This window comes from Podarcis raffonei, chromosome 10 (assembly GCF_027172205.1).
Source record: "Podarcis raffonei isolate rPodRaf1 chromosome 10, rPodRaf1.pri, whole genome shotgun sequence".
In the NCBI taxonomy this organism is placed as follows: domain Eukaryota; kingdom Metazoa; phylum Chordata; class Lepidosauria; order Squamata; family Lacertidae; genus Podarcis; species Podarcis raffonei.
In genome coordinates this window covers 19,734,679-19,750,198 of record NC_070611.1, presented here as the reverse complement: position 1 = coordinate 19,750,198, position 15,520 = coordinate 19,734,679, and the positions used below count along the sequence as shown (strand labels likewise).

The window sequence follows — 15,520 nt, the reverse complement described above, 5'->3', positions numbered from 1 at the left end:
TCAAGAATGAAGGTTCATCCACAGGTCAGGAAAAGGACTCAAGACGTGAAGTGCAATCACCTTTTATTCACAAAAATAAAAATGCAACAGAGTTCATCTAGGCTAATCTGCCCTAGTTGAAGATGTTGCTGGGACTGGCGTCTGGTCCTTCCTTCCTTCCCTCTCTAGTCCTCTCCCTCGGGACTCCTCACAAGCAGCCAAAAACTCTGGTGAGAGAAAGGATCCCACTCAGGGCCTGTCTGGCTCAGCAATGTGATCTGAGTGTCAGTGAAGGAGGAGAGTTAGCCGAAGAGGAGCTGTGCAGCTGCTGAGCAACTGAAGCAGCATTTGACTTCTCCTTGTCAGAGTCTGTGCTCACACTGTGACCCTCAGCACCCAACCCTGTCCTGGAATGGCTTTCTTCTTCTGAAACTTCCTGCTTCTATCACCTCCCAGCTTCTCCCTTCCGCAGACCCGTCCTCAGTGTCCCACCACCACTGTCCTGGGTCTAAGTCTTCTTCCTCTGTGTCATCCCTGGGAGGGGCGGTTCTTGGGCTGGCATCTCCCACTGCTCTTCATCATTCAGTCAGTCCTTGACAGAACCTTACTTAGGAGCACAGAGGGGAAGATGAAGTAGTGTACAGTCTCAGGGCTCAACCAGAGACTTGTACTAGAACAAGGCAGAATTCCTGGCAGAAAATTTATGTGCATCCTTTCCTCCAGGGCTTTCTTCCTGGCATAAATGATGGATGGAGCAACCAGTAGTCCTAATCTCAATCCCTGGTAGACAAAGGTGCTCCATTGAGGCCTGAGACTATGCCTTACCTCTTCTTCCAGGCAAGAAAAGGCCCAGTGAGAAAAAGATACGAGAATATTTTTATTATTTATTTAGGTTCCATTTATGAATTGCTTCCTATAAAATATCTGAAAGTGATTTCATAAGAGGAAACCTGCTAGATCAGACCTAAGGTCCATCTAGGAAAGCATTCTGTTCCCCCAGTGGCCAAATGGAGGCCTATCCAAAACCCACAAGCAAGACAAGAGCTCGACAGCATTCTCCCGATCATATACCCTAGCAAGTTATATTCAGAGACACGCTGTGCAGCCATTGAAAGCCTTATCCTCCATGAATTTGACTAATCATTTAAAGTTGTCCAAGATGGCGGCCATCGCTATACCTTGAGATAACAAATGCTATAGTTTAATTATGTGTTATATAAAGAACCTCTTCCTTTGAATCTATCTTGAGTATCCCACCATTCTGCTTCCTTAGATGATCCCAGATTCACGGATTGGCCTCCTTTTATGCTCCTTCTAGTGCTTCCTCCCAATCCCTCAGGATAAATTTGGGTACTGAAAGCAGAAGGTAGTGGCAGAGGTAGGCAACTCAGATTGTGGTCAAAGTCTCCACCTTTGGAATGCCTTTGAAGCCTTCACCACTTTTCACCTGGAAAGCACTCAAAGGCTCCTTCACTTTGAGCAAGCATCTGAATTCTTGTGCATTCCCACCTTATCTTAGATGGATTAATTTGTACTACAAAGCTCAGTGGATAAGCTATTTTTTACCCATTATTGTAACTATGTCTCGTTATGTTCCCATACTGTTTCTGATGCTTTGATTTCAGACCATCTAGAAGTACATGGTGCTACCTCTTCAGGAATGTATCTATGGTTGAGCTAACCTTCATGGGGTCACGAAGAGTCGGACACAACTAAACAACAGCAACAATCTTCAGAAGAAGGCATCTTTTCCAAAACGGGGAAAAGAAACAAGGCTGTCTTTGGCACCCAATCTCTCCAACAGCCTGGGTAGCCTGCACTGTCTATTTCCTGTCTTCTTTTTTAAAAATCATTTTTATTTGATTTTACAAATATAAATTTATAACAAAACCAAATACATATCCATATAAATATATTTCTCGAGACTTCCCCCCATCCGCTCCATGGGTTCTAATGTCAACATTTTCAACTGCATATTATGTCATAGTCTATATTTTGTATCTATCCATATTGTCCATAGTATTTGTGACATTACAAGCGAGATTAAAATCCTGCTAATGTTTTCATCTGCTTACACTGGGTCTAATGTTCTGCTAATGTTTAATCTGCTAACAGTAATAATTTAATTTCCCCCATTCTTTCTTGAAATTTTTGTATTCTTGGTCCCTGAGCTTTCCGGTCAGTTTTGCCATTTCAGTGTAGTCTAACAGCTTAATTTGCCATTCCTCTCTGGTAGAGACTTTGTCTTCTTTCCATCTCTGGGCTAATAGCATCTGTGCTGCTGTTGTCACATACATGAAAATATTTCCTGTCTTCTTGAATTGTGAAATGCAGCAACTCTAAGAATGTAGGACCCAGCCTTAGAATCCTAGAATTCTAGAATTGAGGAGTTGGAATCGATCGTGAGGGTTATTTAGTCCAACCCCCTGCAGTGCAGGAATTTTTTTGCCCAACATCGGGCTTGAACTCACGACCTGGAGACATGGAGTCAAACTATTGGTTCAGTATTATTTACATCCAGACTGGCAACAGTTCTCCAGGGTTTCAATGAGGTGTCTACCTCAGCCATACCTGGATATGTCAGGAGTCAAACTGAGGAATCTTTGTGTGCAAGGAATATGCTCTACCATGGAGCCGCATTGGTACATTTGATCGCACCAGAATGGCAAACCAGTATATGGTAAGGTAATGGGACTTTCCCTGTGCAGTATTCAGATGACTTTGCATTTTCCCAGAACTCGGAACACTGTTCAAAAACTCCTTTGACTCTTTTCGTGCTTCCTTTAATACATTGGATTTTCTGGCACATTCTTTAAACAGATTTGTTGAATTCAAAGCAAGGCACCTTCACCTTTAATGGTGGTGTAACTGTGACTGGTGCAATTTCTCCCATCACAGATTTACACTGGTGGGTGATTTCCTTCCCTGCTTTCTGATTCTGGCTGCTCGCGATGCCAGTTCAATGTTATCTTCCAATTCTTCCGTCTATATGAAGCCTCAGCTTCACATCGCTAAGAACCAAATTGCTTTTCTGGTTCATCTGTCTGAATCATCTGTGGACTGCACCAGACATCTCATCAAACCACATTTATAGCTTACTTGGACACTGACAGATGGCCTGAACTTCATGAAAAGAGAAGCAAGAGCTTTTGCAACCTCTTGATGTTTCAAGTACAGTGGTACCTCGGGTTACAAATGCTTCGGGTTACAAACGCTTCAGGGTACAGACTCAGTTAATTCGGAAGTAGTACCTCAGGTTAAGAACTTTACCTCAGGATGAGAACAGAAATCATGCGGTGGCGGCATGGTGGCAGCAGGAGGCCCCATTAGCTAAAGTGGTACCTCAGGTTAAGAACAGTTTCAGGTTAAGAATGGACCTCCGGAATGAATTAAGTTCTTAACCAGAAGTACCACTTTATCACCATAATTTCTCTCCTCTTTCTTCCCTTCCAGGAAGCATAATAATTATTTGCAACTTCTTTCCGTAATCTAATAAGGTAGCATAGAAGATCAGATGTGTATCTTGGCAGCACTCTCACTTCCCTCAGCAAGGTTCGAATTACCTCAGCCTTCGTTCCAAGAGTTGGAGGTAGCCACAAAAATGTGGATATACAAAAGGTGGCATTGTATTTGACCCCAATTTATTCTGTTGCTGTGGGGGGTTATCAAAACTCTTTATTTATTTACACCAGCTATTGCAGGTTTTGCCAAGCAGGGCTGATAGGGCCTGTAGTCCAAACGATCTGGACACTCCTGAGCTATTGGAACCAAAGGTCTAACAGGGATATAAGCAAGATCACTAGCACAGATGTGCAACTGTAGCCCAGTAATCAGCACCATCCCCAGACCAAATGGTACCCCAAGTTAGGCAAGAAGCATCGTCCTGTCTCTTTGTTGTCTTCCTCCCAGTAAATCGTGATTTTCCTAAATGCTATTTTTAATATTTGCTTTAATTTAAATAATATTTTCAACATGTACACACACACACACACACACACACACACACACACACACACACATGTGCTTCTCTTTGTGCCTCCCATTTCATGCCTCTCCTGATTCTGGGAGTCAGGGGGGAAAGGAGCTTGTTGCAGCAAGATAAGGAGACATCCGTGACTCTTCACCAGCCTGACTCAACTCTGCCTCTTTACTTCCCCTCCAACCTACCTCCTGCTTCAGCTTTTGCCTCTGATTCTAGGCTTCTCTCTGCCACAAACTCTCCCAGCTAACTAAACCATGTTACCTCTTCAGCTTCTGGCGCTTCCTCTTCCCATCCTTCTCCCTCTTCTCCCTCTGACCACTTACCATTCTCCCACCAACAATCCCTTCTTCCTTTGGTGGTTCAGCAGCTGGTTACTCCCAGCAATCCTCTGCATCTAACCAGCTCCTGGCCCAGCAAGCAAGGCCAGGAGTTTGAAAAAGCTTTTTTGATTCTGGGGCTGCTTGGGTGACCTGGCACGAAAAGCCTTGCTTTGATCTGCTTGGTGCACAGTCTCTAGAAGGTGTGAGATCTCTGATGAACTCAAATTGTCCCGTGAGATCTCACAAGAGTCTTCCGGAGCCGGCAAGCAAGGCAGAAGACTTAAAAACTCCGTTTGTAGCAGGTAACCTCAAGTGGTCCCAGTGCAAAGGGCTTTGAAACTCCAGACTCACTTGCAACTTGACTTGTACAATTTCAACCAGCCAACCAGTGGCGGAGATTCATGCTCCAGCACCGGGGGCGGAGAGCAGGCGGGGGCAGGGCTGGCACGCGTCCCAGGGACGGGGGAACAGCCCTGATGGAACCCCACCAGGATCGCACTGCCAGGGGCGGTGCGCTCCCCCACCCCCCTTCTTCCTCTGCCAGTGAGCCCACCTTCAACCACGTATGGTTGAAATCCTGCAAGTCAAATGTGTGTAAGTGTGCTGGTCCCGTGGGTCCAGTCCAGTCCGTGGTCGAAGGTACAATATGGAGGCAGTCCGTAAAAGCTGAAGCTGGGTGCAGGGCAGGTTTCAGGCAGGATCTGGCAACCAGCAATGTTGCTCCCGCAACTTGGGACTGGGGCTGGCTGGCTTTTATCTGCCCCAAGGCATAGGGCGGCCCCGATCCTCAGGTGACTCGCCTCTCCTGGCTTGGAGGTGAGCACTCCTCCTGCGGGAACTTAGTTCCCTCCACCTCTCTGCCTTGAGCCTCTGCAGCTCAGGAGAGGCTGGAGGGTTACCGGACCCAGAGGCAACCTCACCTTCCCCTGACAGGGCTGGGAGAGGAGCACCTGTAGGCAATGGGTCCTCGATCACCTCCAGAGCCAGAGCGGATTCAGCTGGTGTCTGCACCTGAGGATCCAGCACAGGTGAGGACCCTTCAGTCTCATGCCCCAGCCCTGGCTCAGCTGGTTCTGGAGGTGGGGAATCCTGTGTAGGCTGGGATTCCTCAGGTTCACCCTCCAAATCCGAATCCCAGGCCATCACAGCAAGAGGCGGGATTACTGTATTTCATAACCCGAAGGGGGTTTTCCGCTAAAGGATTTCATCTATAACTAAAGAGCCATTCATTACATTATCAACACTATTAAATCCAGTCCATTGTATTTTAACTAACATTCTATTTCAGGGTTTCCTGAACTTGGGTCTCCAGCTGTTGTCGGACTACAACTCCCATCATCCCTAGCTAGTAGAACCAGTGCTCAGTGATGATGGGAACTGTAGTCCCAAAACAGCTGGAGACCCAAGTTTGGGAAGCCCTGATGTACTTCAATTCAAAGCTTTTCCTATGAGTTATTTGAAAAGGATGCATTTCCAAAAAAAAGGGACACCACTTTGACCCTCTCCCCAGTTGGTTTCCACCCCTTCCCTTTGTCAGCTTCTGTACTGAAGAACTCAGAAGTCTCAGTCCTACCAGAATCGTACAAATTCAATATCACTTTCATGGCCAAAGCATTTAACTGCCAAGGCATGCTAAGCTTTAAAGCTGCCCTGCAACATATTAACTGTGTAACTACTGTAAAAGGGGAACTAGGAGCTGTTCACTCTAAACCTCTAATGCTGGAGAAGAGAACGCTTAGTCCTCAATGAAAAATAGATTTAAAAGAAAGGAAAGGTTTGTGACACGATGGGTCACTGATGTCGGAAAGCGGTAGTCTTGCTTATTATATAGCTTGGAGGGTTACATGAGTATTGCTGCTAAAGCCACACTTTCATCTTTTATTGAGCTGGCTGCTGGCTATTCCCCGTTGAATTATTTTGCTCCTGTGTTTCTAGTGGTGGCTTTTGCATACGCTGCGTGGTTATAGTCGTATCAGAGCTGGAGAACCTTTTTCAGCCCTTCTGTGTAACCGTTTGGGGGCTGCGTGGCAGGGATGGGTGGGGCGAACAAGTGCGTGGAGCAATGGACATGCTAGTGGTATGTCCTACGGTTGCGAAGGGAGGGGAAATGTACAGAGTTGTTGAAACAGGAGATGTATCTGTGAAAGGTATCCCTGTATGCCCAAAGGAGCATCTCCACCCCCAGCGCTCAGCCTGGACACTAAGGTCCTCCTCCTTCTGGCAGTTCCCTCATTGCAAGAAGTGAAGTTAAGGAGAACCAGGCAGAGAGACTTATTGGTAGTCGTGCCTGCCCTGTGGAACACCCTCCCATCAGATGTCAAAGAACCATACAACTTTTAGAAGACATATGAAGGCAGCTCTGTATAAGGAAGCCTTTAACGGTCGATGTTGTACTGTGTTGGGTGTTTTGATTTGTTGAAAACCGCCCAGGGTGGCTGGGGCAACCTAGTCAGATGGGCAGCAAGCAAGCAAGCAAATAGTGACATGCCACGTGGAGGTCTTAGCATCACCCTGAATTCCCTCTGCTACCCTGCCAAGTACCAGGTCTCTTAGTGTAAACCCAGGTCCTTGAGCCCGAACTTCCACAGCCACTGCCCACCACGAACCACCACTGGCAGCAGCAGCAGCAGCAGATATGTTCCGTGTTTAAGATAATCTGTTATTCTCCTGTTAATTATGCTGTTTAAAATGTGTATTTTATAGCTGACTTCCTTTCGTAATGTTTCATTTTGTAATATCTGATAAGTTTTTTGGGTGAACTATGTTGCATTTAATGTGTATTCTGTACTCGACCCCGGTCTCTACAGCCACAAATGGCGCTGCAACTTTTCAACAGTTTTTCTTCACCCCAAAATGTGCACTCTCCCATTGTGTCCCAGGACAGATGGATGCCAGCAAACAACAAATGTAAGTCTATTATACCCTGCCCATCTGGCTGGGTTTCCCCATCCATTCTGGGCAGCTTACAGCATATAAAAAACACAGTAAAACATCAAACATTTAAAAAGCTAGTTGTGTTAACTTCACTGTGTTAAATGTATATTCAATGCTTGACCTCCTTTGTTACGTCTTATTTTGAAACCTTTAAGATAACATTTTAGTTTCCTGTTAATTATGTCGCTTTGAATTTATGCTCTATATCTGATTTTCTGTATTTTAAAAAATTTCAGATTGTTTGATTTGATGCTTTGATGTAGGCTCTAAACCTCTTTGGAATTTTTTTCTTAAAATAAAAAGGAACAGTATAGAAATGTATCTATTATTTTTTTAAATGAAATGATAGGAACAGGAACCCGACATACCTGGAAGGCCACAAGTGCCCTTACCTAACCATTAATTCTACAAAAAAAAAAAGCTGTTATCAGGTCCATTTGTTCCTCAATAGCCACCGCTCACCATACTCACAGTAATCTCTGCCTTATTTTTTTCCGTTGGAACTCACCAGAATTTAGTTCCGGCGCCTCTCAGGTGGGCTCCTTTGCCATTATAAGAGAACAAGGGAGGCGTTCATGGCAAGTTTCAGCACCTCTTTTTCTAGAAAAACAGCACTGGGTTTGCCAAAGACACATCTATATCAAAATGATTTCAGGCCTTGTGGTTTTCTCTTTCGGAACTTCTTCCTGAATCCTCAGCTTTGAACTGTCAGATCCAATGTAGGCATATGCTCAGCCAAATTTTAATTGCCTTTCAGCATCCGTTTCCTGGTTTGTTTTTTTTAGCAAACATGTTGTTAAGGAATATGGGTGATAAGGAAAGGTTGTTCTTGCCTTGAGCTGGAGGGTTTCTGGCAGATTGCAGTGAAATTGCCATGTAAGTGTGTGTGCCTCATAATGATTACACTGATGCGGTACTTGAAAATCTAATCCACCCTGCAGCTTGCCAGCCCAGTCGTTCCACGGAAGCTAATTCCAGAGTAATATTTATGTGGACATTTCCCAAAGGTGGCAGAGAGAACTTCTTCATTAATCAGAGTAGGTTTGTTGAAATTCATGGGCCTAAGGTAATCATGCCAATTAATGTCATTGGGTCTACTCTGAGTAGCTAACTATTTATGTCTATCCCCACTATATTTTATCTTTGTGCTATGGCAATTGGCTACTGCAAATAAAGTTTCTGTCCATCCATCCATCTACTCTGAGTAGGGTTAACATAGGCACGTGGGTGGCACTGTGGTCTAAACCACTGAGCCTCTTGGGCTTGGGGACTGGAAGGTCGGCGATTCGAATCTGCATGATGGGGTGAGCTCCCGTTGCTGTGTCCCAGCTCCTGCCAACCTAGCAGTCCGAAAGCACATCAGTGCAAGTAGATAAATAGGTACCACTGCGGCGGGAAGGTAAACGGCATTTTCATGCGCTCTGGTTTCTGTTCTGTTGCTCCAGAAGTGGTTTAGTCATGCTGGCCACATGACCCGGAAAGCTGTCTGTGGACAAACGCTGGCTCCCTCGGCCTGAAAGCCAGATGAGCACCGCAACCCCCATAGTTGCCTTTGATTGAACTTAACCATCCAGGGGTCCTTTACCTTTTACCTTTACCTAACATTAGATATAAATTATCATGCTCTCCTTTAGCCCTTAGTTCAATTATGGATCTATGTGCATAAAAAGACATACATCTTTGGAATTATCTTTAGATTGCTCTGGGTGGGAGACTTTTTTCAGCCACAGACTAAACTGAACTCTCAGGGGATTGCAGGCCCATTGTAGCCGGGGCCTGAGGCAATTGTGTATGGAGGGAGGGGTTTGACCACAGACAAAAGTGGGTATAGCAATGGATGTGGCTATTACTTTTGTATGGCAGGCTGCATGCCGGAGATTTCTACAGCTACAATCACCCCTCCACTTTCATCCAGGAAAGGAACAAGCGTTACAATATTTCATGGACACATTTTAACATTCAAGGAAGAAAGCATTAAAGGAAGGTACAGATCAGGGGTGAGGAATGTTGTGACCTGAGGGAAGGAGTATGGCCTGGTGAGGGCATGGCCTGAGGGTCCAGACCTTTAGTTCCACACCGCTGCTGTGTGGCTTCCTCCATTGCAGTATAGACAATGACTGGTTAATGTGCGTCTGAATGACCCACAATCGCACACGGCTCCAACCCTGAGGTAACCTGAAAATGTCACTAAACGCATCACAAAAATGGCAGTGTGGGGAGGAACAGGGTGGGGTCAGGAAAGGAACTCTCACACAAAATGCTTACCACTTTGATCTATGAGTTTGAAAAGGGCTCAACCCCTCTTTTAGAGGTAGTGGACAAAGATTTATAACCTCTGTCGACAGTTTCTGCTCACTCTTTCTCAATTAGAAATGGACAATCTCATACCCTCCAACATGTTGAGTTCCAAAACTGGGACATGCATCTTCCTGTCTGCAGAAGTCACATGACACACACAAAATCATGGAACCCCAAAGATGCGCTTTTTTCAGGGCCCCTGAAATGCCTGTTTTGGGGTGCCACACAAGTTCATGGCCCCCCCAAAAGTGATTTTTCTGGGGCAAGTTCTCAGCGCAAAATGGCTGCCATGCTCTTGCAGGGGGAAAACAGGATGTCCCGCTTTTTCCGGGACTCTTGCAGGGTATTCATTCTGGAATGCAGCCATTTCCAGTTTGGAGAAGCTTTTAAGATATGAGGCTTTTAAGATATGAGGCAGTGCCTTCATCCTGCTCACGACAAATCTTTATGAATCCTTCAGCCTGTTTCAGAAGCAACTCTGTAGGGTTAAGCACCACTCATTAAGGAAAACAGGGTTCTTTTGTTCTTTTCCAACCACATGCATCCTCTTTGCGCTCAAGCTGAATGACCATTGATCTTAAAAGATGCTTCCCTTAGAGATCTTGAGTTTTAGTTTCAATCCTAATTCCCCTTACCTGGAAGTAAGCCCCATGACTTCTGTGTAAGCATGGTTCAGATTGCACAGTTGAGCAGAAACACTTCGAAGTTGGAACAACTTTCTTGGCTCTTTCTCGGCCGCTTATAACTATTTTGCAGAAAATCAATATTTTAGATAAAGAGACTATAAAATGCAAAGCAAACTATCTTTCCTAGCTCATAAAAGACTGTAGATAGGAAAGCCATTGGGATTCAGATTACTGAAGCCACACAGGGCAGGGGAGAAAGTTCAGAAACTTACCAGCAAAGAAGTTGACCCAATCTGGAGCTAGATCCAAGAGGAAGGTTTATGAAATATCCACGGAAGCTTGTTCTGTGATGAAAAGAGCTTCACCGAGTAGTAAACCAAGAGCAGGTGCTTCTGCCTTGGCTGTCTTTGAGGGAAGTCTCCACCACGTAGGGAGAGAGATTAAATAGGAGGTTGGTTTATGTGTCAATGGAGAGGCGTGGGAGAGGCAAACTAGGACAAGAGGGAACCACCTCTTGGTAAGTTGTTGCTCCATTTTCTTTCTCTTCCTCCAAAAGTCAACTTCTCTGAACAAGTATGTCTTTTGTTTCAGCTTCTGACTTCATAACAGGCAATGGCTTGTTGTACCCAATTTACTCTGATCACTGCAGAACGCAAGTGCTCTGGACAATGAGGCAAAAGGGAACAGGGTGGTTTTTTCTTTTGTTTTTTGTTTTGGCTGTGATCCACACAGCAATTCAAGTTGATTACTTGGGTTTTAAAGATTATTTAGACCCACTGTAATTAGTTTAATTCTGGGGACAGTACCTGATTTACAGAAGCTGTCCCAGTTTCTGGTTTGATTCTTGAATGCCCTGCTTTTCCTTACGACATACCAAGTTTCATTGGAGAAATGTTGGAGGGTATGGAGTTATGTGACCCTTGAGCCAAGGAAATAAGTAACTATACAACCTTTAGAAGACATCTGAAGGTAGCCCTGTGTAGGAAAGTTTTTTAATGTTCTATTATGTTTTTATATGTTCTGGAAGCAGCCCAGAGTGGCTGGACCAACCCAGTCAGATGGGCAGGGTATAAATGCAACAACAACAACAACAACAACAACAACAACAACAACAACAACAACAACAACAACATATCCCTATTTTCATTGGAGAAACGTTTGGAGGGTATGGTTTAAATGTTACACTGAGCTTATGGTTTTCTGTAAATGGATGGGGTCCGATACGTTTTCCTTTTCATTTTGCGCTCCCCCATCCTAGGGCCAACTAGAGATGGGAAAGGCTCTTAATTTCAGCCACCTAAATACAGTGGTACCTCGGGTTAAGTACTTAATTTGTTCCGGAGGTCCGTACTTAACCTGAAACTGTTCTTAACCTGAAGCACCACTTTAGCTAATGAGGCCTCCTGCTGCCGCTGCACCACCGGAGCACGATTTCTGTTCTCATCCTGAAGCAAAGTTCTTAACCTGAAGCACTATTTCTGGGCTAACGGAATCTGTAACCTGAAGCTTATGTAACCTGAAGCGTATGTAACCCGAGGTACCACTGTAGATGCACAGATTCCTCCTACTGTACATCATGCAGAAGGGATGAGAGTAGTTACTCCTTGGTTGTTTTGGTCTTCAGCTTCTACAAGTGTTCTACTATTCGCAGACAACATTGCAGGAGAGAATAGGCTATCTTCTGAAGCAGATATTTTTTTTAAAAAAAACCAAGATAAAAAATGCATCCTTATTCACCATACCAGCACTGAAGGTTGGCCAAGCAGGATGAGTGGGGTACTGCCCCACCAAGAACAATCTGCTTTAAGCCAGCATCAACTTGCATGCCTCCTTACTTACAGACAGTCATGTAGGTGGCACCACCTGCCAGCTTCCTTCTTCTCAGTCTCAGTGTTGCCCTTCTAGAACTCAGCAGGGAGAAGGAAGAAGACGAGATGAGAATTTGTTGTGCCTGCTGTCATTGGTTCTGGCACCACCTGCAGTTGGGCTCCATGCCTTTCATCCTACCAAGACCCAGCAGGCTCCAGTCACCACTGAGTCCCAGCCGCTACATTCCCCCCATTTTCTTGCCATCTTTGATTTTGAGATACATCTCAGGAAATGCTTTGCACAAGATCTGCCTCACCTTCCTCAGCAGAGGTTTCCACGTCAGAACGAGCTGGTTATCTGCAGGATTTCTTCCTCTGTCAAACCTGAGCTCATGAGACAAAAGTTGACAGGAGACATTGCATAATAAACTAGGTATCCATAACAGGTGTTATTTGTGTGCCACCTACTGGTGGGGATGTGGATAACCAAAGTCTAGATGGTTTGATGTTGCCTGAAGGAGCTTCTCCACCCCCATCATTCTGCCTGGACACTGAGGTCCAGCTTCGAGGGCCTTCTGGCAGTTCCCTCCCTGTGAGAAGTGAGGTTACAGGGAACCAGGCAGAGGGCCTTCTCGGTAGTGGCGCCCGCCCTGTGGAACACCCTCCCACCAGATGTCAAGGAAATAAACAACTATCTGACTTTTAGAAGACATCTGAAGGCAGCCTTGTTTCGGGAAGTTTTTAATGTTTGATGTTTTATTATGTTTTTAATATTCTGTTGGCAGCCGCCTAGAGTGCCTGGAGAAACCCAGCCAGATGGGCAGGGTATATTATTATTATTGTTATTATTATTATTATTACTACTACTACTACTACTCCCGCTGCTTTACCCCAGGGAAATCTGCTCTTTGGCATTCAGTCGGAACAAACAGCAACATGGGTTTTCTCCAGATTGACATTTGCCCCGATTTAGCACCAAAGAGTGGGTTTTCCCTGGGAAATGAGCAGGGCAAGCAGAAAATTGCTTGGACCTACACTTTCTAGACACGGAACAAGTGGAAGTGACCAACCAGGCTCTTCCAAATCTGCAGTGGTTAAGGCGCACTCTTAGGAGATCCCATTACACCACACGATATACTTTGCAGCCACTTGCACCAAGCCTAAACTCTGCAGGCCTCTCACAAACACAGCTCTGCTGATGCATAATAAATACAAGCATGGGCTGGCGAGTTTCCACTGAAGCTTTAATGACAGGTTGTGTGGGATGTGGAATTTTAATGGTCAGGTTAAAGAGCACACAACCCGCTCAAGCCACTCAGACATGTCGCCTGCCTCTTTCTCTCCCTGTCAGGTCAGATGAAAGAGAAACCTGAAGGGGAGAGCTGTCTTTCATTTTCATAGACATCTGAAGGCAGCCCTGATTTGAGCAGCATTTCATGCTCTCTGTCGTCGTCGTCTTCTTCTTCTTCTTCTTCTTCTTCTTCTTCTTCTTCTTCTTCTTCTTTCCCTCTATATGTTTGAGGGAAGCTGCCCAGAGTGGCTGGAGCAACCCTGTCAGATGGGTGAGGTATAAGAAATGCCATATTATTATTATTATTACAGTGGTACCTCGGGTTAAGAACTTAATTCATTCCGGAGGTCCGTTCTTAACCTGAAACTGTTCTTAACCTGAGGTACCACTTTAGCTAATGGGGCTTCCTGCTGCCACCGCACCCCCGGAGCACAATTTCTGTTCTCATCCTGAAGCAAAGTTCTTAACCTGAGGTACTATTTCTGGGTTAGCGGAGTCTGTAACCTGAAGCCTCTGTAACCTGAAGCGTCTGTAACCCGAGGTACCACTGTATTATTATTATTATTATTATTATTATTATTATTATTATTATTATTACAGTTGTACCTTGGTTTCCAAACGCCATGGAACTTGTACGTTTTGGTTTCCAAACAATCATAAACCGGAAGTGAGTGTTCCGGTTTTTGAACAATTTTCAGAAGACGGACATCCGGCGTGGTTTCCACAGCTTCCGAAGCCGCACTTTGGTTTCCAAATGTTGTAGGAGTCGAATGGATTCCGTTTGACTTCCAAAGTACGACTGTATTATGATTATGATTATTATGATTATTATTATTAATACCTTGAAATTCATCCAGAAATCACTACTCCTTTCCTTTAAGCTGACCCTGCTTATTTGACTATAGTTTTGAGTATATACAGTATTGTTCCCTTTGGGTTTTATGCTACCTTTAATTGTTCTATGCTGATATTAGTTGTAGTTTCTTCTCGCTCTGATTTTACCTAGCCTGGGGAGCTTAGAAACATAAATTGGTTTAATTCCATTCAACTTGCCCTTTATGCTTCCCCCAAAAGAATCCTGGCAGTTGTATTTTGGTGAGTCAGCTGGGCTTCTCTTGTTCCAGATCCTACACACACCTCTCTCTCAGAACTACAGTTCTCAGGATCACCTGGGAAGAGGGAGCAACCATTAAAGAGCTTTACAACTGTGACATAGATTAACTCTTAGTGGGAATTGTACTTTGGGTTGTACCAGACAAAGTCATCCATTTGTGTAGTCATCAGTTCGCACAAGAACATCTGCAGCAGATATTCTCTCTCTCCTCTCCCTCATCTGCTCCAAATGCTTGGGGAAACCTTCAGAAAAGATCTGAGGAACGCACATGGGGAGGAGAGGGAGGGAAAGTTATGTCATGCAAACTGGGCAATTTCACCGGATTCAACCTTTTATATTTCTATCATTGGTATAACTGGTCAGAGAACTTGTTTAGGCTGCTGAAATTCATCATCACCAAATGGGAAGAAGCAGAAGTCCCAGCAAAGAAAGAATGGATACAAAAACCTACGGAACATGCAGAAATGGTGAAACTCTCCAGAAGAATAAGAAATCAAGATAACAAACTTTTTTATATAAAAGAATGGAAATGGTTTATTGAATAAACAAGTTCCGTTTTAAATACTGAAATACTAAATAAGATGGATAACAATGTGTAATAGAAAAAGAAGCATGAAATTAGGTTAAAGGTGTGTGAAAGAAAGTAATAGAAGTGGAAAGAAATTGCACTTGAGTAGATTGGAAGTCTAACACAAAGGTGGGGTGAGGGGTGGTGGATGGTGATGAGAAAAGGAATTACCGTATTTTTTGCACCATAACACTCACTTTTTTCCTCCTAGAAAGTAAGGGGAAATGTCTGTGCGTGTTATGGAGCGAATGCCTGTGGGTGACGGGGGGGATCTGCTGCAGTCGTGAGCAGAGGATCCATGGTTTCCCTTCCTTCCCTCCTCCGTGGTTACAAAGCATGGATCCACATGGATCCTCAGGATTTTTGCATTGGGCTACTCCAAACTCACTGTCAGATCACATGTCTGTGGCCACAGCATGAACCACAAAAATCATATATCCACTATTTCGTTTAGAATATTTTTTTTCTTGTTTCCCCCCTCCAAAAACTACATGCGTGTTATGGTCTGGTGCGTGTTATAGAGCGAAAAATACGGTATCTGTGGGATTGAGTGTAGGTATGTTTGAATACTTTTAAGGATTGTATGAAATGTATGTTTGT

The 15,520-nt window shown here is 44.5% G+C and overlaps 1 protein-coding gene across 1 annotated transcript in view; it reads right to left on the bottom strand.

Moving 5' to 3' along the window:
* The window catches only part of SLC13A1 (solute carrier family 13 member 1), a 93,437-nt gene extending 82,669 nt beyond the window's left edge, over positions 1–10,768 (bottom strand). Inside the window, exon 1 of the mRNA XM_053406019.1 lies at positions 10,412–10,768. The gene's annotated coding sequence lies outside the window, so the exon portion shown is untranslated. The remainder of the gene's footprint in view (positions 1–10,411) is intronic.
* Positions 10,769–15,520: the final 4,752 nt, after the last annotated feature.